Source organism: Ornithodoros turicata, chromosome 1 (genome assembly GCF_037126465.1).
Source record: "Ornithodoros turicata isolate Travis chromosome 1, ASM3712646v1, whole genome shotgun sequence".
Taxonomy (NCBI): domain Eukaryota; kingdom Metazoa; phylum Arthropoda; class Arachnida; order Ixodida; family Argasidae; genus Ornithodoros; species Ornithodoros turicata.
The window spans coordinates 84330008-84353852 of NC_088201.1; the positions used below are offsets into that span (position 1 = coordinate 84330008).

The 23845-nt window shown below is 44.3% G+C and overlaps 2 non-coding genes across 2 annotated transcripts; both read right to left on the minus strand.

The window, feature by feature from the left end:
• Nucleotides 1–1062: 1062 nt before the first annotated feature.
• Nucleotides 1063–1135, minus strand: Trnas-aga (transfer RNA serine (anticodon AGA)). The gene has a single exon. It is a non-coding gene; the product is annotated as a tRNA-Ser (tRNA).
• A 1132-nt stretch (nt 1136–2267) lies between these two features.
• On the minus strand, nt 2268–2340 carry Trnaa-ggc (transfer RNA alanine (anticodon GGC)). Its single transcript has one exon. It is a non-coding gene; the product is annotated as a tRNA-Ala (tRNA).
• Nucleotides 2341–23845: the final 21505 nt, after the last annotated feature.

The window sequence follows — 23845 nt, forward strand, 5'->3', positions numbered from 1 at the left end:
GAATATCAAACGAAATAGCAACCACATGTCGGTCTATCTACATGGGTAGGCGTGCAAGCAAATGATACGGAAATGGTTGGCATATTTAATGATATCGACGATATATCGGCTATGTGAGTACTTACTTCATGAGCGCAGTGAAAACTTGGCAACGACGGTAGAACCAACTGTTAAGAGAGGTAATAACATTGAGATGGAAACAATTGATGTCGATCAGGTGCCAGAATCTGAGGTGCTGGCTGCAGACAGCACACAACACACTACTTTGGAATGACGAGCAGCGCTTTGACATTGCGGCAGGGCAAAATCCAACGCCAATGAACATAATCTACGACAGGCACCCCGAATAATTATTCTTCCCGTCAATATACTGCGGCGAACGGAGACAATATGGTGGTGGTAATGGTGATGTGATAAAGACAAAAAATGGGGATGTAAGTTTCGACGAAGTCGAACTGGCTACCCCAGTACGCTTACACACAGAAAGAACAAACACATCATGAGATGATGAGGAAACAAAGAGATGATGACCAGAGACGAACAGAGATGATGATGGAGTTCACCATGCAGTTCCAAAGTTTCGACCAAGTAACAGACAATATAGCATGGCTATCTCGGTTACCCCGTAATGATGGCAAGGAATGAGCTTCGTTGACACTATCCACTGACACGTCGAAAAGGGGGAAAAAATAAAACACTGTCAAGGAGCCCGCGAAGAGGGAATCACACACGTAACATGAAAAACGGTTAGGAGCAACTAATATTTATTCGAACAAGAACTTTCGTGCAAGAGACTGCACTTCTTCAGACTGCACTTGAAGAAGTGCAGTCTCTTGCACGAAAGTTCTTGTTCGAATAAATATTAGTTGCTCCTAACCGTTTTTCATGTTACGTGTGTGATGTCCACTGACACTGTAAAGTGAATTTCAACCCAGGTTTACCTTGTGAACAAGAGATAAACTGATGTTCTGAGGCTGGAACAACATAGAAGGGACAGAAACAAACAAAGCCTCAAATTGCCTAAGAAATGAACGATGAAAGATGAAAGTCACTGAAAAGGTTAGCCAGCTGTAGGGATCGAACCCACGCCTTCCGGATTTCTGGTCCAGGGCTCTACCAATTGAGCTAAGCTAACACGCCTCTCCCGCGACTTTCGGGGTGCGTCATCTGAAGGGACGACAAACCAACCACTCACTCTCACTCACCCTCCTTTCACTCTTACATTTTTGCTCACTTATACACACATTCATACGACGGAAATCGACGCAAGCGGCACCTGTTGAACAAGAGATAAACTGATGTTCTGAGGCTGGAACAACATACACTCTAAGAAAAAAAGGAATACTTTTACTCCCTTTGGGGAGTAACTGCATTGCCACAAAAAATAGTCCCTTTCGGGAGTAAATGCACGGGAGTAAATGAATGTCACAGAGTGAAGACCGCATTTCACGCGCTGTTGTAAGAGTCCCAGGTACATAATTGGTGCGCATGCATGAAAATACTTTGAAGCAAACCGTCAACGGTGATATATCGAGTGATATAAAATCTTGCGCCATACATAGGGCACAATTTGGGAAGAAAGATGAGCTAACTGTTTCTTATTCTGTGTGGCTGGAAAATTGCTACGTTGTCTGAGTTATACAGCCTTATGTCGTTCAAATTGACCAAGGGCACATATTTACGTAGACTGTTGCATTCAGGAGACCATTCGCGAAGTTTAGTGACAATTTGCAGTCCTGGGGAGTAAATGTCGGGACTAAATGTTGGGTTAGGGGACTAAAATGGGGAGTAATTGCAGACTAGGGGAGTAGAAGCTGCAATTACTCCCCGTTTTACTCCTTTTTTTCTTAGAGTGTAGAAGGGAGAGAAACAAACAAAGCCTCAAATTGCCTAAGAAATCAACGATGAAAGATGAAAGTCACTGAAAAGGTTAGCCAGCTGTAGGGATCGAACCCACATCTTCTGGATTGCCGGTCCAGGGATCTACCAATTGAGTTAAGCTAACACGCCTCTCCAGCGACTTTCGGGGTGCGTCATCTGAAGGGACGACAAACCAACCACTCACTCTCACTCACCCTCCTTTCACTCTTACATTTTTGCTCACTCATACACACATTCATACGACGGAAATCGACGCAAGCGGCACCTGTTGAACAAGAGATAAACTGATGTTCTGAGGCTGGAACACTATAGAAGGGACAGAAACAAACAAAGCCTCAAATTGCCTAAGAAATCAACGATGAAAGATGAAAGTCACTGAAAAGGTTAGCCAGCTGTAGGGATCGAACCCACGTCTTCTGGATTGCCGGTCCAGGGCTCTACCAATTGAGCTAAGCTAACACGCCTCTCCAGCGACTTTCGGGGTGCGTCATCTGAAGGGACGACAAACCAACCACTCACTCTCACTCACCCTCCTTTCACTCTTACATTTTTGCTCACTCATACACACATTCATACGACGGAAATCCACGCAAGCGGCACCTGTTGAACAAGAGATAAACTGATGTTCTGAGGCTGGAACAACATAGAAGGGACAGAAACAAACAGAGCCTCAAATTGCCTAAGAAATCAACGATGAAAGATGAAAGTCACTGGAGAGGCGTGTTAGCTTAGCTCAATTGGTTGAGCCCTGGACCGGCAATCCAGAAGATGTGGGTTCGATCCCTACAGCTGGCTAACCTTTTCGGTGACTTTCATCTTTCATCGTTGATTTCTTAGGCAATTTGAGGCTTTGTTTGTTTCTGTCCCTTCTATGTTGTTCCAGCCTCAGAACATCAGTTTATCTCTTGTTCAACAGGTGCCGCTTGCGTTGATTTCCGTCGTATGAATGTGTGTATGAGTGAGCAAAAATGTAAGAGTGAAAGGAGGGTGAGTGAGAGTGAGTGGTTGGTTTGTCGTCCCTTCAGATGACGCACCCCGGAAGTCGCAGGAGAGGCGTGTTAGCTTAGCTCAATTGGTAGAGCCCTGGACCGGCAATCCAGAAGATGTGGGTTCGATCCCTACAGCTGGCTAACCTTTTCAGTGACTTTCATCTTTCATCGTTGATTTCTTAGGCAATTTGAGGCTTTGTTTGTTTCTGTCCCTTCTATGTTGTTCCAGCCTCAGAACATCAGTTTATCTCTTGTTCAACAGGTGCCGCTTGCGTCGATTTCCGTCGTATGAATGTGTGTATGAGTGAGCAAAAATGTAAGAGTGAAAGGAGGGTGAGTGAGTGGTTGGTTTGTCGTCCCTTCAGATGACGCACCCCGAAAGTCGCTGGAGAGGCGTGTTAGCTTAGCTCAATTGGTAGAGCCCTGGACCGGCAATCCAGAAGATGTGGGTTCGATCCCTACAGCTGGCTAACCCTTTCAGTGACTTTCATTTTTACCTTGTGATTTTATAAAAGCCTAGGAAGAGTACATCTCAGTTACGAAATATTTCTTTTTGAATCCTTTCTTTCTTTGAGTAATCGAATTTCAAAGATTACATTCGAGCGCAAAGCTCTGTACTCCCTCAGACACAACACTGGGTTGGCCCGTGTCGGCTACGGCTAGTCTCGCCTTTCTAATTCGTCTCCCGGTCTGTGGCGAAGGCGGAATGTTGTTTTGAGGTCCACGTCGTGTGATGTTGATTTTTCCAAACTTCAATGCCCTCGAGCTTGCGATAGTCCAGCAGTCACGCCCGCAAAACGTTTGTTCGTACGAGTGCACGCGGTAGACGCAGTATGAGACGACATCATCCGCAGAGTCGTCGACGGAGGATGAATTACCATCATTGCAGTCACCCAGCCGCCGTGGGAACCACTCTTCATGTGTAATGAAAATGTTGAGAACCTCGCAGCGGAAATATGGCATTGCTCTTTCGGTTCAGGTGTCCTTGTGGCACATGCGTGCCGATGCCGATGGCAGAAGAATGCATTTGTTGCCGCGAAATGAGACATTACTGAAGCAGCGCAGCAGTTGCATTTCAAGAAATATGTACTTCGAAATACTGTGGCTGAAGGCTGAGTTGCTCCAGGTATCCTACTGATACGTGATAGAAAGCGACGAGTACGCTCTTACCAGGAAAAGCAAAGTTACCAAGTGAGTTCATTCATGTGTGCCTTCGGTTTGTTATTAGTAAAGTTACATATCATAATTTTACGCTGTCCATGGTACATGCAGGAACTTTCGGTACGTTGCCTACAAACAGTTTACCAGGTGGCTCTTGGGACCATTAGGAAAGCTGAAAGCACTGCAGAAAAGTCCTCGAAGCATGTGCTGTACATGCCATAAGGGAAAACTTTCCTTCTGAAGCACACAAAGGTTTTTGCCTTTCTGACGTGTGATGCAGTAGATGCTGTCTCACCATGTGCATGTTTATTCGCTTTCACTGAGATGAAGCTCTCACTTTTCTCTCAGGTGCTTGTACGCTGCATTGAATGCCTCCTATCTTGACAGCAGTACACTGGATGGTTTGAACACTGCTTGATCACAACAGTATCCCTTTCATGAACAAGAGAGGTCTGCCATATACCCTTCTGGAATAACCAGACAGCCATTACACAGTAAAATACATTCTACAGACATCAAAGCTTGTAATGTTGCTTTATTGATCACTGTGTTTATGAATGAGCATACAAGTTATAGCAGTAAACAAACAAACAATGAAGGAGAACATCCCCATACTGCGTTCATATCAATTTGCAAGTGCTACTTCGCACCAACCACATGTATGTATGCTTTTTTTTTGTTCTGTTCAGTGCACAGGTGTTTACCACAAACACGTTCCCGTCCGTAAGCTCTAAGAGAACATAGGCTATCACCTTGCCTATATTCGATTTATATATGAATATAGTAGTAGTGTAATAGTAGTAGTAGTATATAGTGTATATATTGATTCAGCTGTGATCGTATCAAGGCTCAATTTCGATGTTCCACATTGCAGCACTAGAACGCACAAAACATTTTATGTATATGGTAATAGAGAGAAATGGTAATACGAGAAATCACCTTCTTTGAGGCTTCAGATTGTATATAACTCCCATTCCGGGGTTTTTGATCTGTCCAGTGGTGACTTATTTGTCGTCGTACGCCAACTTCGATGCCTCCTTCACGATGGGTCCACAGCAAGGCCAGTTGTTGCCTCGCCATCTACATGGTTTTGTCTTTGTCGTAGTATTTGTTTTTGTTTTATTTTATATAATTATTGTGTTTTAATTCATTTCTTTGTATTGACTGTTTGTATGGTGCACCATTAGGGAGGCTCTCTGGCCGTTCATGGGCACCAGAAAAATAGAAATAAATAAATACATAAATATAACATCTCGCGTTCATGTCTTTATCAGTATAAGAAGGCCTTAGGTGGGGTCATGCCAATGGCATCAACAGAGGCTTCTCTTCAGAGGCAGCCCTGTTGTTGACGTAAATTTTAGACCTTTTCTGTGTCCGCGCACATCCATCTTTGCAACACTTTCTCAATTTCTTATTATAAATTTCCCATGTTTTCCCTCATACCAGTCCATTTGCAGCCATTGGTGTGGGCTCATGCCTTTTGCAGACCGCTACTATTTCACTGTAGCTCACATCTTTGCAAGTTGTTGGTGTTTCACTGAGGAGGTGATCTACATCCTCTGCGAAGATAAGATATGGTCATGGCTAAGTGTCTTCCCTATGCTCTTTATATCGAAACATGGTCCCTCTTGGCTGTCATGGCTGTTGAAAGCGTGCCAGGTCAAACCTAGACCCCCGCAGGGGGCACCGGCTTCGGCTGGTGTTTGGTGAGTGGCACCACCACGGACCCCAGCCCCCAGTCCTAAGGTGTTATCCGTACCGTGCCGAGGGGATGAAAGGCGAAGGGTAGAAGCCTTGAACGGTGGCGGTCGGGGTCTTGGTCAAACCCCGGCCGATGGGTTTCCTTAGAACTCCGGGACCTTCCCATGTGTATAGGTATGAAGCATGGGTGACAGTATCGGAATACCTATTACCTAAATATTCCATGGGTAAAAATTCATTAAACTCTTTGATCGGGGGTGGTAAACGCCCCCGGACCGATGTTCCAGTACTGACATTCAATGTCTTTCAAGGCAAATACATTGTCCTTCATCGTGAAACATCTGCGAACGAAGAAGCCGTGCCACTTGGAAAAATGTCACCGTTCTATATTGAGAAGGCAGTGGCAAGTCTGTCAAAGAATGTAACAGAAATCAAACGCCTCAGATCAGGTGACTTGCTGCTTAAATGCACCTCTGAAAGTGACTGCAAACGAATAATAAACGCCAGTGAAATGATGGGTACGAAAATATCAGCAAGTTTGCACAAGAGCCTCAACAGTAGCCGAGGTGTGGTGTCACTAAGGGAACTGATTGATGTTCCACCAGAGGAAATTCTCGAAAACCTGAAAGATCCGAACGTGATAGATGTGAGGAAAATAAAAATAAGGAAAAACAACGAATACACCACAACGCGTAACATTGTTCTAACATTCGACTCTCCTACTTTACCTGAAAGGCTAAAGGTGGGATATCTGACAACCGAAGTGCGGCCATATATTCCCAACCCACTCAGGTGCTTTAAGTGCAACCGCTATGGCCACCCTTCAGATGCATGTAGAGGGTCGGCATGCTGCGCCCGCTGCAGCAAGCAGGACCATGACTCTAAACAGTGCGAGGGGCCGGATCACTGCGTCAATTGCGCAGGTGATCACCCTTCGTACTCTAGATCTTGTCCCAAGTGGAAATTTGAGAAAGAGGTAATGCATATTAAAGTAACGCAAAAGCTGAGCTACCCAGAAGCCAGAAAGAAAGCTTCTCCTGTATCCTTCCAGAAATCTTTTGCAACTGTGCTCAAAGAAAAACCACGAATGGTCTCATGTTCAACACAAACATGTATCGAACAATTAGCTCTTTCTCACATACCAGCTTCTCCTGCAGTAATAGCTACAGCCTCTGAAACCTCTTCGGTGGCGTCTTTCTCGCAGGCGCCACCTTCGTCATCACTAGCCTTGGAGCCTAGCTCCATGGATTATGATGACGACTTGAGCTCGCAAGGCTCTGTCACGAGCGCGAGCCCCAAGCCCCAAAGGAAACTCAAGGGCAATCTTTGTGGGAGGAATATTTCCCTCCCCGATATATCGCCAAAAGAATTGGCTGCCGTTCGGAAAAAAAGTTCCGAAGCAGCCAATAACGGGCCCAGAGAAGAAATAAGTACTTCTTTGAGCAGCCCAAAACAAATGGATAATGCTGCATAATTCTACCGCTCAAGAGAAGTGTGCTATGCACATCTTTTTTCTCCTTGTTGTTGCCATAATTATGACATAATCTTTTTGACAAGTACAGTGCAGCATGTTTCTGTCTTCAAGAAACATATCTAAATACAAACACACCGAATCCACTGCGCCGACATAACATTTTCCGAAAAGATCGATCACATGCATCCCGATCATCTGGGGGTGTAGCAGTCATAACACGAGCTTCTTTTCCGACAAAAGAAATTCACCTGACTACAAACTTGGAGGCTGTAGCTGTGCAGATGTGTCTAGACAAAATCGTCACCATCTGCTCAGTTTACCTTCCACCATCAGAAACATTCACACAAAGAGACATAGAAGATTTGTGCGCCCAGCTACCAAATCCTTTTATTCTTGCAGGTGACTTTAATGCCCACAACCCGCTTTGGGGCAGTACCAGAACAGACACAAGAGGAAAAATGATAGAGAGATTTCTGTTGACGTCCTCGATATGTCTCTTGAATACAGGAAGATCCACGTACATGCATTCATCTACTCAATCCTTCTCAACCCTAGATCTCACTTTTTGCACTCCATCTCTATTTCAAGATATGAAATGGACTGTACACGAAAACCCACTTGGGAGTGACCACTTCCCAGTGGTGCTAACATATAAACATGCCGTCACAAGCCTAATGACACGTCCTCCCAAGTGGAAACTTGAACAAGCTGACTGGAAGCACTTCTCAGAAAAGTGTGACCTATCACTGATTGCTTTCGATAGAATGACGATTGAGGTAACCAATGATCTTGTCACCAGCGTAATCCTTGAGGCAGCAGAGCAATCGATACCACAAACATCCGGTCAGCTACCAAGGCGACCTAAGCCTTGGTGGAATGATAACTGCAGGAAACTCGCAAGCTCCAAAATCGGGCATGGGGTACATTTCGGAGGTACCCCACGGCACAAAATCTGTTAGCCTTTAAAAAGGCAAGAGCGAAGGCCAGATGGACGAGGAAGCAAGCTAAACGATCCTCCTGGCAGAGCTTTGTAACGTCTCTATCTCGTAATACCCCAACTAAAGTGGTTTGGGATAGGCTTCGGAAGATAAGAGGCGACCATATCAGTCGATCTGTCCCTCTTTTACATGTAAATGGAAAAGCCTGTGACAGCCTGGAGGAACAGGCTAATGCTCTCGGGCATCACTTCCAAAGCGTATCCAGTTCTTCCCATTATACTAGCGAATTTCTTAAACTTAAACAAATGGCTGAAAAACAAAAAATACCGCTGCACGGGGGTGATGCTTATGCATATAATCAGCCTTTCACCATGGTAGAACTCTCACGCTCCTTACTGTCTGCAAAAGCAACTGCTCCAGGTCCAGACCGGATCACATACTCAATGCTTGACCACCTGTCTGAGAAGTCGAAGTCATGCTTGCTTGGATTCTTCAATCAGGTTTGGGCACAAGGAGTACTACCTGCACAATGGAAAATTGCCACCATAATTTCTCTTTTGAAACCAGGAAAGGAATCCTCGAATCCATCAAGTTACCGGCCTATTGCTCTTACAAGTTGTATTAGCAAGGCGTTTGAGCGAATGGTCGGTAGCCGTCTCATTCATATCCTAGAAGAAAATAATTTAATATGTCAATTTCAGTGTGGTTTCCGAGCGGGGCACTCCACTACGGATCACCTCCTTCGTTTAGAAACAGCTATCCGGGAAGCTTTCGTTAGAAGACAACACTGTTTATCGGTATTCTTTGACTTAGAGAAGGCTTATGACACTGCTTGGCGTTACGGCATTCTACAAGATTTATATTCCTTTGGCATTAGGGGTCGTATTCTCAAGTGCATTTCAAACTTCCTTGAGAATCGAACATTTAGAGTTCAACTGGGCACAATACTATCCCATGATTTTGTGCAGGAGAACGGCGTCCCACAGGGATCCGTACTGAGTGTTATCCTATTCCTGGTTAAAATAAACTCTGTAGCCAGTGTAATGCCACCATCTATAACATACTCTGTTTACGTAGATGATATACAAATCTCTTATTCGTCTACGAACCTGACAATATGTGAGAGACAGATGCAGTTGGCTATAAATAAGTTGGTGAAATGGTCTACAGAGAATGGCTTTAAGTTCTCACCAGAGAAAACTGCATGTGTTCCTTTCTCAAGAGTTAGGGGTGTTTTTCCTCCACCAACACTGAAACTGAATGGGCATGACATTCACGTAAGAGATGAACACAAATTCCTTGGTGTTACATTTGACAAAAAGCTCACCTTTTTGCCACATCTTAAAAACTTAAAGGGCAAATGTGTGAAATCAAATAATATCCTTAAAATCCTTTCTCACAAGTCCTGGGGTGCAGATCGAGAGACGCTGCGTAAGGTCTATATTTCGACAGTACGTTCGAAACTAGACTATGGGAGTATAGTTTATGGATCAGCTCGCCCATCTGTTTTAAAAATACTAGATCCTGTACATCATCAAGGACTTCGGCTGATAACTGGCGCTTTTAGAACGTCACCAGTTGAAAGTTTATATGTTGAAACTTATGAATATTCCTTGACAAGACGGAGATTTTACCTCGGGGCATCTTACGCATTAAGAATACGAAGTCATCCACAACACCCTGCACTGCCGTGTGTTACAAGCACACGGTTTGAACAGCTCTTTATAAACAAACGTTCAATTGTCCCACCCCTCTGTATGCGACTTATGGATGAGAGTGAGTCTCACAATTTCCCTTATTACAATTCCCTGGTTGTAGAACGTAGTAAGAGGATCCCACCATGGGAACCACCCCTAAGGTCTGCCATTACACTGACCAAGTACAGGAAACATTACACTGCCACGCCTGTACTACAACAAGAGTTTGAACATTTGAAGCGAAGCTTTGGGCATCATGTTGAGGTGTACACTGATGGGTCAAAGTCTAGCGCAGGAGTGCCATGTGCCATGGTTTCGGATACATGCACAAGGTCCTACCGTATAAAAAACACTGCATCCATTTTTACAGCTGAAGTATATGCTATTATTCTTGCACTGAACTATATTCTTGAAGGCTGCATAACATCAGCAGTTGTGTACACGGATTCCCTCAGTTCCCTTAATGCTATCTGTAGCATACACAAGCAGAATAATTTTCTTGTGCAGCGAGCGCAATACATAGCCCACACGATAAACAAGAAGGGATATTCTGTAATCTTATGCTGGGTGCCCAGCCACATTGGCATACAGGGCAATGAATTGGCAGACAAGGCTGCTGTAGCTGCAGTTTCTACTGATGTTACTCCATTTGAATTACCCTTACAGGACATTGCATCTGCATTAATGAAATCAATTTATACAAACTGGCAAAACTTCTGGGACAGCCAAACACATAACAAGCTCCATCTCGTTAAACCGAACATCCAAAGACACGAAGAAGGTTCAGAAAATCGCCTGCTGAGTGTTGTACTATCAAGGCTGCGCATAGGACATACATTCATCACTCATGGGTTTTTACTTCGTGGAGAGGAGCCACCCCAGTGCGAGCACTGTGGTGAACTTCTCTCTGTCATACACATTCTCATTTCATGTCCTCATTATGAGGCCCACCGTCAACATCACTTTAGAGGTTTTTATGCATATCATTTGCCTCTTCACCCAGCCCTATTGCTTGGTGATGAGGCAATAATCCCTTTTAAAAGGGTTTTTCAGTTTTTAACAGACATTGGAATTTTAAACGTTCTGTAGTTTTATATTGGCAGTATCAGACATCGTCATATTTTATCACACTGGTTGTATTTAATTTTATGTAATCATATTACTGTCATCGTTTTGGCGCATTATGACCTTTGTTGTCGATGCGCCAGTAAAACTGGAATCATCATCATCATCATCATCAAACCTAGACACATTATCTCGAAGCTTGTATACATTGTTTCCTGAATGACAGCTGATTTGTATACGTAAGCTCATACCTCTCCACATGCTAAGTAGGAGCTCTGCATTTCCCTCAGAATTGGAACTACACCTGTAAAGGTGGTTACAAGTACGCTGTATCCACGGGTTTAGCTCAGCACATGCACGGGACTTGACCGCAGCTTCAAGCTTTTTCTTAACCCTCTGTTACAAGATCCTCTTGTGGACTACATGGCCACTAAGCATTCCCGAGCATGGCATTTGCATATTGCAATTGTACAAGCTTGTTCTTTTTACCTTTTACTACGTGTACCTTTTACGTGATTGTTGCAGATAGAGTTATTGGAACAGAAAATTCAACTAAGCAAAGCCTGTGTGCCTTGTTTTGTATTATTTTTTGGTGCCCTCAATACTTTCTAACAAGAATTTGGATTTCCTCCTCACTACCTTCTTTGTTCCCTTTCTCTAATGTACATCAGTATAAATATAGGTACCATGTATGTCTGTATCATGCCTAATGAAGGACAGACTCTATTCGAAAGCTTGTGCTTCAGTAAGATTATTTGGATGTTTCAGTCTTTGAGGGCCATGAGTTCTGATAATCCTACCTGTGTCGGTAAAGGGAGCCTGCGACCTTTCTGGTAGGTGTTGTAGGTGAGGTCTGTTGAGGTGACTTTAATATTAATCAGCTCGAGTAACCACGGAACCTGGTCAGCAGCAAATACTACAAGGTGTCATTTGAATCTGTGAAAACACAAGGCGCTATGAATTCACATCTTGGCGGCACTGGTTCCATTGAAAAGTATTGTGCAGGACAGCAGGATGTTCCCTGCAGCCATCTTGTTCACTGCTTCTGCTTCTGGCCGCAGTTTCCAAGATAAATTGTGTTCACTTGGGCACTCGGCTTTTGTGGTGAGAAGCGTGACGCGAACATCTGTGGCCACTTTGTGAGATGCACCGGAAGTTCTGAATATGATGCACATTTGATGTATTTCTTCTGGTCTGGTGAAGCAGAGGGCACAACACTGCAAAGTAGAAGAGCTTTTGGTATCTGCAAACTTGTATCAGCAGGTCATTCAAAACTGTTGTCTTCAGATTTCCAGAATCATTCAATAGCTGGTTCCACCAGTGGTGCAGATATTGTCATATCATGCACCTGCAAGGCATGTAGAAGTTAAAATGTTAACCAAAACAAGAGCTTGACCCACCTGTGAGCATGGGTGTATATGAACAATAGGTGTTGAATTCATCACTGGATAAAGGTTGAGAGGTGTTGACGGTAAATCATCCGCTGACACGCTTTTACTTCTGAGTTTCACATTCTTGTCAGTCACGATGGAAGCCTGTGTCGCTGATATGAATGAAGAATGCCGTCAGTGTCTATAGCGCATAATTTATTTGACATTTATATTCTCCTGCGGGAGCTCAGGGGTCCCCAGGGGAAGGGGGATATTGCGTTTGGTACATTACGCAGTGTAGGCATCACAAAAATCGATTTGAATTTCAAGTGAACCACATATATGTATAATTCCTGTGTATCGGTAAATATATACCTCGTCTGCACTGGTGTTCGCATCGTCAGACGTCACACGTTGAAACACTGGTGTCGGGACTGCCGTCCGTGTGAGAAGTTTTCGACCGTCCGCTGCTACCATTTCGTACAACTCGTCAGAGAAATGAGTTGAGCAAATACGGCGTGGCTCACGAATGTCTTGACCAAGCGCTTGCAACAACTTTCGTTTCCGTGCATTTTCCGTTGGAATCATGTGGTACACAACGTCCCTTGTCGAAAGAGCACACGTGGTGTATCCCCGCACATTACAGTAGATACCTGGCATAGCTGTCAGTTGAAGCTTTGCTCAATTTCGGCAGGAAATGAACTTTTTTGCGTAGACAAACCTCGCAACGCCGTCGCCGTGCAATATGGTTGGGAGGAAAGCAAAGAGAGGGCGCTGACCGCGCTGACAGTATTTTGGTATACCGTTTCTTCGATATTTTGAAGCATTGTCTCAGTAATTGTTGTGATTCTAAAAGTAGTGTTTATAGGAGATTAGTAGCCGGTCGTAAGTTCATTGTGTATTACTTAGGTATCACGTGACAGGAGTACTCCCATCATGACTTTTTTGGCTGTTACGGGGCGCAACCTACCGTCCGATTTAATTTTTCTAATTTATGTTGTGTAATAATTAACCCGCTGTGAGTGCTTAGGCTATATGTGAGGCATCACACAGGCAAACACTACCAGGTCGCACACAGAAACAGGGGAGTCAAATTTCACTTTACAGTTCCTTTAAGGTAGTTTGGTTGCGCGTTGTGGACGGCATCTACAATACGTTCAGGTGCGTTACAAGAACAGACAACATCACTCGCCCTATGCTCGAAGATCCAAGATTTTCCGAGGAATGCCTGGAACGAAATCTTGCGTTTCTCATTGGATACCAAACTCCGGACCATACTGGAGCAATCGTAAGAAAGATCGGTTTGCGCTAAATCCTTAACTGGTAAAGGTAACCGTGTTTTAAGGATGCCAATGCTAACGAGATTCGGTGACAACATTTGGTGCAAACACTGCATCGTTGGATTGACTTGCATCGGGATTTAGTAGATGAAGACTTGAAGACACATTAGTTGATCTCCACCCAGCAAAACGTTGCACACTAATCAACGAGGACCCGATTGTGTGCTGTATATAGTTCCACAGGTTGGCCGACATCATTATGAATATGCTACAGAGCAGATACCGGTACAATTCGTTTGGAAAATATCGAGTGTTTGATTTCTTTCTGAGGCTCGAGTTTCAACATCCTGGCATTCCGCATCCTATTCTGCCTGGAATATGACCCCAAAGAGCCGGTGAATGAAAACATGCCGTTCACTTTGCAACTGGTAAATCAATTGTGCTCGGTTAGTGACACCGATTTGTTCGAAGAAACAATGTACGCCAATCAAGTGCATCGACATACCTTGACTTACACCAAGCGAGAATCCAGTTGTCAATTCAACATTCCGTTCTGGCCCATGAACGAAACTCGTGTGCTACTGCCTATGGCCAAAGAGGACAGTCGCCAGTCAGGTTTACAGACCGAACATGAACGTTTGCGTCAGTTAGTGAGCAACAAGCGTGCAACTTACTCGAAAAGTTACTGGTCAACAACAAGCTGACAATGGCCACGTATCTCAATCGTATCGGTGCCACACTGGGGCGTCCAACATTGGTCTTCAAAACGACGCATTGATAAGATCTACACCAAGACGTTCCATCCATTCACCTTATACAGGAGTACAGTTGTGCGGCTTATGTAGTGGAATACGTTAACAATCCCAGGAATCGCCCAACCGCAACGTGAACTTCTCAAACTCATGAAAATCCTTACAAAGATACACTACCTTGCTAAAGCAAGTCGGTATACGTTTACTGAACACTGTCGAAATATCTGCACAGGAAGATGCTTGGTACGTGCTGGACAGCCCACGACTTGTAGCTGTCGCAATGTGGTTTTCACAAGGTATGGCTGCAATAGCGAGAAAAAAGCAGTCAAAGCAAATCACAGATTGACAAGGGGGATAGACACGCCGATAGTACCGATGTGAGGACAAATTTCTTGGTTCAACGATACGAAGAAAGGTCTAATGAGCTGGAGGATGTGCATCTCGTTGAGTTCGCAGCCTGGCATACGGACATGGCGCAGTAACTACAATGTGAAAACAACGACGACGGTACCGATTTGCCCCCAGGTGAATGGGCTGATGATGAACAGTCCTCAGTCTCTCATGATGTGGACTCGCGACGTCGAACTTATCGTAAACCAGAAATACCTCGAGTATTTCGATACGAACCACATTGTGAATTACAAACGGAAATGGTGACGCTCTATATGTGCCGTTTCGAAATGAACCCATCGATGTGCTCGATAGAAATAAGTCTCTTGAAACATATGACGCATATGAGACAGATATACTTGAGAGGTGGAAGCTATACCGGTCAAACATCAATATCGATTATCTAATATAGCCGAATCGGAGGTGCCTTGTGTTCAGGAGGGGCAGAACACTTGCGACGAAAGAGTTGAGGTGCCGACTGACCGTCGAGCTAGATTCGTACAAGAATTACTGGGCAATACTAGTGCCCAGAATGTTCGTGATTTGGATGCGATCGAAGCTAACACTTGTATATCAGCGATGTCAAAAGGATCCAACGTTATTTCGAAACAAGATTACTGTGTAAGCTGTTTATATTCCAATGGCAAACAGTGTAGCTGGTGCAGCGTGAACCAGCGTCGTGCAGCGCGCTCGTGCCAGAGCACGCCGATCGACTCTGCACGTTCTCTGCCGTTCGAGTACAAACACTCCGCATGACGGCCGCCGACGGCAGCCATCCTCGTTGCGCGCCCTCGATCGTCGAAGTAGGAGTGAATTACGCTGTTATTTGTAAATTTCTAAGTGAGGTTAGGTTAGTTAGACTAACAGACGGCGAAGCCGTTGGTTAGGTCTGTGCGCCATGGCAAAGCCTTGCGGCAGGCGAAACAACCGTTGCTGCGTCATCTGTACTTCCGTCTAAGCCTCGTTCCCAGTGCTAAATCTGAGCGTGTCCGATGTGGGATATCTGTCTTACTCATCCAGGAAGACCAGGGTACTAGTGACCTATAGTCGTGTTCAACTTAAGAAGGAAAAAAATCTAGTCCTTCAGCGCTCAAAATATTACAGCGCCGCAGATAGGATGGCTGGGCACAGAGCACGGGCACAGAGACGTCGCTGTTCCTCCCCCGCCAGATAATGTAATCCATCGCACTCACTCTGCTTCCGTATTGGCTGTGAAGACTGGCCCCATGACACTACGCGAGCCCTCCCCCCATGTTGCAGTATTTCTCATGGCGCGCTATTGTGCCTCCTTATCTCCAACGGCGTATGTAGATGACGGACTAGATTTCTTTTCTTTCTTAAAGGGAGACTTCGCAACCAAATGGGTTTCAAGCTTGCGGTATTCCCACACTCATTTACACGAACTGAGCACTGTTGTAAAATATCTCACTTGAAAAAGAAGTTGAAAAAGATTTTGAAAAAGACTCGTTTGAAAAAGTCGGACTCCAACCGAGCGTCGATGGAAGTATTTCTTCCTTCTTTCTCTGGACAGCCAACAACACCGTGCATTTGTCATGTCATTCCTGCGCTGTTTCCTGACTCTCAGGAAAGAAGGTGACCGCTGTTTCTTTCCATCTATGTCTAAATAATCTTATCTCGAATCTTCGTCCATTGTTTCGGGAATGTAACACAGCGGCTACGACCGGCGTGGTATACTAGTTGTCCGCTCCATGCAGGGTGACGTAACGCGTTTGCCTTCGGAGGGTAAAGTTTCTGCGACTCCTCTCCACGTTCCTGTTTCGGTTTGATGGCTCGCTTATTTGAGGCATAATTCGTCACATGAGAAAGAAACAAAGTTGATGGCAGGTATACTGTGGATGTTATCTACCAACTACGAAGTGCAGCAATTTTTTCACCGATCGTTCCGAAGTATCCCTTTAAGTTGAACACGACTATAGTTGTTCCACAGTTACATGACCTCTGTACGGGTGTAAAATGTATCGTGATCGACGAAGTCAGCATAATTTGCTCAAATGCGTTACATAAGCCGATTCATGGCTTATGACAAATATCCGCAGTATATGATCGTTCATTGGGTGACTCCCGGATTCCCTTCTTTGGTGATTTCTGAGATTTACTGCCCGTTAACGCCACATCGGTTTACAAATCACCACATCACCACACTGTGATCGCTCGACTCGTACTGCGGCATAATACTCCTTCCCCTCTTTTTAAATTTAATTTAATTTAAGTTAATGTATTAGATCCCTGTTGTTTAGCCGTCATTAAGGTATTCAGTGTTTCTCTTCAATAGTACTGTTCCACGGTTTACACTGTGTTGGTACAGCTTCGGACAAAAGTTTACGGAACACAACACTGGTGTGTTTCTCCACCGCTGCGGCCCCCTGCTGGAGATTATGAAGATATCGAATAAGAAACGGGTGACCGGGTATTCTATCTTTCCCTTAGCATGTGTATGCGCTTCTGCTTTCTGCTAGGGTGTCGCTCCAATGAACAAATGCGACACCCCGGTGTTCGGTAACATTTTGTCCCAAGCTGTACAAGATCCGGGAGCCGATAGAATGTCGTCAGACTAATTAGACTAATTCCCGATGTTTCCTGACGAAACAATCGGCGAGACAGCATGAATACTGCAGGTCAAGTAGCAATCTACGGAAAGCTGCAGAGTACAACCACTTGTCGGCCTATAGCCGTCACCGTTGAAAATCGTATCTGGAACCCTCTTGACGTCAAAGTTATCGACCTCGATTACTTTGGTGCGAATAGGGCCCCTGATGGTGATGCTTGCCAGATACACGCGGTTTCGGTTTCAACTCATTTGCGCAGAGCAAACGGCCTGGAGGCCGTTTCAACGAGGACTGTCTCTCAAGGACAACGAAAAAAGTCAATGAGGACTGTCTCCCATCCTGTTATCTCAATTTTAGCTGAAATCATCTAATTAAAGAGTTCATTAATAAGTCTTAGGTAATTAGTTACGCAGTAGATACATACTCTCTGCGAGAGGACGTCCGCGTCGCGGTATGGCTCAACTGCAAAAATGGCATCTATAATCGGCAACAGGGCAAGGGGGAGCTGGTACATCTTGATCAATTCAAAACCCGAGATTGTTACAGGGGGGAACTGCGTTAGTGTACCGTAACTCTCTCCCCTGCCACCGATTAGAAAATTTTTGGGGTCTTAAGTCTTTTTGTTCATTAAAGGGTTTGCTGTGTTTGAGATTGTGTGTGCATGTCAACCTCTCTCTTCCCTGTCTGTGGTTTTTCGCTGGTGAGTGCATTCATATTGCTCTCCAAGTCTCGTAGCTTTTTTGGTTTTTATCTGTCGCGGATAAAAAAAAAAGCCTTTATAAACGGCCTGCGCTAACCCGTATCACCAGCATACACCCAGTGAAGTCTAAAACCGCTCGTTAGCGGTATAAAATCTCGCCGTACAGCGTTACACACCGTAATCAAAACTGCACGGACCGATGCATCGTTCCCTGGACAGGACGAGAATGCTCTTTGGAGCGACGGGAATACGCCAGCAAAGCCAAAGAATTGATTCAAATTTACTTGCATGGACTGGGGACTTTCTTCACAACAGAACTCAATTTGTCTATGCAAAGAACACCACTTTCTCCATTGCATCTGTCTTATCTGGAGTTCCACAAGGTTCTGTTCTCGGCCTACATCTGTTCTTAATTTACATTAATGACTTACCGCATGTCATTTCATCAACCATTAGATTCTTTGCAGACGACTGCGTGATCTACCGTATAGTTACAACCCCCTCTGATAAATCTACCTTGCAAAGTGATCTCCATGCCATTTCTTCCTGGTGTAACACTTGGCTTATGCCAGTGAACACTAACAAGTGCAAACACATGTCACTATGTCGCACTAATCATACGCTCAACACTTATTCTCTAGATAATATCATACTTGACACTGTAAGTTCATATAAATATTTGGGTGTTCATATAACTAACAACCTCACATCGGATCTTCACATTAATCATGTGTACTCGAAATCTAACCAGATGCTAGGCTTCATCAAACGTACCTACTCCAAAGCACCTATCGAACTAAAGCTTCAACTGTACACCACACTAGTTCGCTCTAAAATTGAATACGCGGCGTTTATTTGGGATCCTTACCAGGATCACCTCATTCAGAATTTAGAATCGGTACAGAACAGGGCTGTTCGCTTCATTTTTTCAGATTACTCACGGCATCCCAGCGTCAGCGAGCTCAAATGTCGCACCTCTCTATCACTTCTTTCTCTACGCCGTAAAATCTCTCGTCTGTTGCTGTTTCATAAAATCTATTATAATGACACTCTTCCCAGGTATTCCCTTTTTTCTCCTCCTCACCGTATATCTAGGTACTTGGATCATCCTGAAAAAGTCATCATTTCCTTTAGTCGAAGTAATCACTTCGAGAACTCATTCGTTCCCAAGACAGCTAGTGAGTGGAATGACTTACCTGCGACCATCGCAGTGGTCCAGGACTCAACAAGGTTCCGTTCTTTACTCCACGACGTATTTGATGTGTAACTTTGTACTTTTTTCATTTGCTTCCTTGTTATTTCCACTCCCTTCTGCAATCCCATGTGACTTGAGGATAAAGAAAGAAAGAAAGCCCTTTCACTACAGAGAGCGTCCAGAATATTCCTCTGAGCGGACACTGAATTTCCGATGCGGTGAAGAAGCATACTTTTACGGTTAGAAAAATTCCGACATTTCGGCGTTTCGCGTTTAACAGAGTTAACGACGACAATGCGTCGCGCTGCAAATCAGTTGCCAAGCTAGAAAAATATTTTGTGTTATCCCATAACTATAGGGAGAGGATAATTATGCACTAAAAACTCCTCAAATATGCATGCAACTACGTATGCGCTAAAAATCGTCGAAGTATGCAGCGAAACACTGAATATATGCAAAGCTTTTCATTTCTTTGTGGTATTAAAGCAATGTATAGAATCCATATTTGACGGCAAAATTTGAGTATATTATTAAGGATGACAGGGTAAAGTAAGGCAGCCTTCGTCCAAGAGCACACGACAAAGAAGACATGCGCCACAGATATAAGTCCTGCAGCTGAAGGCTTTGCTTGCGGCACTGCACCGTAGTTCAGGTTACAATGCGAACGTTGTCGGTCCTCGTAGCGGTCTCGTAATGGTAAAAAAAAAGTGGCGAAGGCGCGAGCCTTGAGCGTCCGTGTACGAACATTTTTGGGTAGCATTTCGCGCTGTGGATCCACCAGTGTGGTTGCTGAGCACCACACGCATCCCTATGAAACATTGCTACTGTTCCATTCCGACCGGAATTTTCGCGAAAGAGGACCCAAAAGCCCATCCCGGAACCAGCAAGACATTCCAAGAAGAACAAGAGAGCTGGCAAACTTTGCCGCAAATGGTGCAATTTATGCATTAAGCATGTGTTTTCATCCGATAAATGCCATACCGTGCAAAACATGCATTTATGTGCACCATAAAACCTTTCTAATCGGTCGCAATCAAAGACCAGCGTTTCTTTTTTTTTTTTCATAGAACAAATACGGAACCATGTCGTGAATAAAAGCATGCGTTTGCATGAAAATCCGTGCTCTACCCATAACATTTATGCAGCCTTTGTGAAAGCTGTAGCTCTTTCTAGTAATAATAACTGGGTGTTTACGTCGCGAGACAACTGAGATCATGAGTGACGCCACAGCGGTCGGTCTGTGGATTGCTTTTGCCCACCTGAGCGTTCTTCAACGTGTGACGAAAGTTCATCACACGGCACCCCGTATTTAACGTCCCTCGCTTGTACCCTGCCACCAAGTTGCTGGCGTGTAGCTCTTTCGTGGCACTAAATATTCATATCGAGCATCAATGATAATTCATGCGGTCATGTCGGGTAATTTTCTCCTGAATGTAAAAAGTGATATTGTGCGCACGTTTTAATTTTATGCTCGATATATTGCGGAGCCTATTTTGAAATGGCTGCTATTGACCGCTAACGTATCACTGACAAGGCTTTCATATTTTCGAGGTGTGGTCGGACTTTGAAAGCACAAGCGTCTTGTAAGCCTGAAATCTTACTGCCGTTGAGGTTCAATAATCCACAATATCATTTCCTATTAATTCCAAATGAAATATTCTTGAATTCTTCTGAAATGGGAATTAATTGTCAATTAGGACTAGTTGGTGGTAGTGGGAGCTACGAAAGCCCTTTCTACAACATTTGCGTATTCTCACTGCAGGCTGAGTTTGCTTCTGTCAAAACGTATCCACACTGATGTGTTGACACGTGCGGTCATCCATAGATCGAGAAGTTACCCGTCAGAAAGAACTCGTTACGAGTTAAGTTACCGTGTGAAAAATGTAACGAAGTTAATAACGAAGTTCTTCGGCCTGAAATGTAACTCGCAGTTACGCAGTTACTTAAAAAAAGAACGAGTTACTTCCGAGTTACTTCGGACACAAAATAGCATACACAGGTGTAGCGCGCGTGAAGAGTTGAGTTAGACCTTGAGTTGCCTGCGGAGGAGTGCAAAACGCTTAGATCGTTTTCGTTTATGTCCAAGAATTCGAACGCTTTGCATCTTACTCCCTGTGCGCGCACAATGGTTCAGCTTCATTTCAATGGCACGGTTCTTACTTCCTGAATAGAATACTACCATTGATTGAATATCACGCTTTATGGCATAAAATGCCATGAAAGAACCTGAGAGAAAGGAAGAAAATATGTGGACGTGAGCGAAAAGCGAATTAAAAGTAACTTGGAACTTAGCATAAGTTACTTTGGCAAAGTTGCCTGAAAAAGGAGCGAGTTCCCCTGAAAGTTACCACGACGCAAAATGACCGAGTTAAGTTACAAGTTACCAAAAAAAGGAACTTAGTTACAGTAACGAGTTACCTCGAACTCTGCGCTGGTCGCCACGGGATGTTATCGTGATACGATATCGTTTTCTGTGACTGCCGTGATTTCTGCGCCAGGTGGATGCACGTGATAGAGGATGATGTCCCGTTCGAATGTACTGGCTGTCGGAAATATTACCATGAGTCGTGTTCTGGTGCAGTAGTTCCAGTACTCCGATCGAAAAAGGAAGCGTGGCGAAGGGTGTGGAAGTGTTGTACTTGCCAAAATAGTAATTGCGGCCAGGATAAGCAATAGCAGGAACATGATATATGGAAAATGCTGAGTAGCATGAACGCAAAGCTGGAATCCTTAGTGCCAATGCTTGAGGTTGTAAACGACATTCAGGAGTCAATCTCACTCTTGTCCGTTACATACGACGACATTTTGGGACAACTTGCCTTGCAGGACGCTAGAAATGAAAGCATTGAAAAAAAAAAAAAAAAACGGCTCGAATCCGTAGAGAAATTCAACGCGGCTTCTACCACAGAACAGCTGAATGATCAACTTCATGAACTTGAATGGCGTAGTCGCAAACAAAACCTCGTAATACACGGTATACACGTAGACAAAGTAAGTGGCCTCAGGGCTACGCGTACCCAGCCTCCAGGCCACTGATGTCGTGGTAGTTCATCGGTTTGCCAGCTAGGCGTGGAAAGGTCACTGGTATAATTGTAAGATTCGTAAGGCAAGGCGTTCGAGGTTCCTGGCTGAAGAATCGGCACAGGCTGAGATCTGCATGAGCTGCAATCTACTTTGTAGAAAATCTGGCCCGACAGCATAGTTTGCTTTTATAGTCTGCGAAGAACTGGGTAAAGGAAAATGCTTACCAGTTTGCATGGTATTCGCTGCTATAGGGGGCGACAATATTACCTCTCTAGTGTGGATAACACGCGGGCCGATGTTCGGAGTTGTTGCTTCTTTTCCGTAATTCTTATGTATATTCACCGGTAGATCACTTGTGCCGCGATGGTACGATACTGCTCGGTTCCCCAATGCTCCACCTACTGCACTGAACGCGGAATAAACGTGTAAAAGCAGCCGACACGTCCACACCATTGTATGTTCCCCGTCCTCCGCAGCGCGCCGACACCGTTCGATCTCGGAGCGATGTCTGGCGTAAGGAAGGCGAAGCTGCGCAGATTGTCAACTCTGAGGCAGACCTATCGTCAGCGTGTCATGATTTTGTTACGGCTTTTCATGTCATAACGGCAAAATGAATGACCCAGAATATGTCACCCTGAATTTGTTGAATGGCCATCCATCCTTGGTGGCTTCCCAACTCTTTTGCCTTCACTTGAATGTACGTTCTGCGATGAACAAATGTGCTGAGGTCGAGCTCCTGTTCACAAAATTATGTAGTTTTCAGGTGTGATTCTGGTGTGTTTAGGTTCTGAGACTTGGTATGTGCATGAGGTAGATGTCCTACATATTTCAGGTTATAGATCATTTCATGAATAGGACAGCTGGCCGTGGTGTTGGTGTTGGTATGTTAGTTAAAAGCTCGATAGACTGTGAGTTGATCAATAGAGCTCAATACAGTAGACGGTGATCATAATTTTCTTGGACTCCATTCTTGGACTAATTGGTATGCGTAGGGACCGGTCGAACCGTTTGCTGCTATTAGCTGTTTGTTAGCGACCTCGAGGTAGCAACTTCTCAAAGTTTTTCATTTCATTTGTAGACAATTTCTTAGGCTTCATAAGCGACAATAACTATGACGTGATCCTGGATTGTGATTGAAACTTAAATTTGATCGTTGATAGCAATATATGACTAGACACCTCTCAGTTACCATATCTGAAAAATGGCTGTTCAAATACAATCGAATCACCGACCAGAGTATCTGCGAACACGGTGTCACTTATTGACCTTATCATTACAAATTTTGGTGTCGACCAAGTGCATACTTGTGTTGTCAGTTATGATCTTGGCGATCATTTTTCTATCGTACTTGCAGTAGACCAGACTGTTAATGGAACAGGATGTTCGTGCTCGATTTTATCGAACGATTACCGATAGAAGCCTTGCTTCCTTCAGGTAAACTGTTGTAAACATTGGTTGGTCAAACGTTATTTTCATGACTGATGCCAACACAGCGTATGATGTCTTTCTGGGTACGATTAAGCACGCCTACACTTCACATTTTCCTTACAAGATATGCGCATCACCACGGAACGCTCGTAAGGAATGGACTCCCTCAAATTTACTTCGGAAAATACATGTCAAATAAAGAATGTACAGGTCCCGACAAAAGATTACGGAAC